Below are 202 nucleotides of genomic sequence, written 5' to 3' on the forward strand. Positions count from 1 at the left end.
ATATATATATATATATATATATATATATATAAATATATATATATATATATACACACATATATAGGTGTATGTATTTTAATAAAGACGGCTGTATGCAGTGTTACCCAAAAAGGAAGACTATAATTGTCGCTAAATATGACTAGGTTGTTAGATTATCTACATTGCTAGAAATAAGAGCTAAAAAGCTCTAATTCTGTATTTA

The sequence above is a fragment of the Octopus bimaculoides genome, chromosome 12 (assembly GCF_001194135.2).
Source record: "Octopus bimaculoides isolate UCB-OBI-ISO-001 chromosome 12, ASM119413v2, whole genome shotgun sequence".
NCBI lineage: Eukaryota > Metazoa > Mollusca > Cephalopoda > Octopoda > Octopodidae > Octopus > Octopus bimaculoides.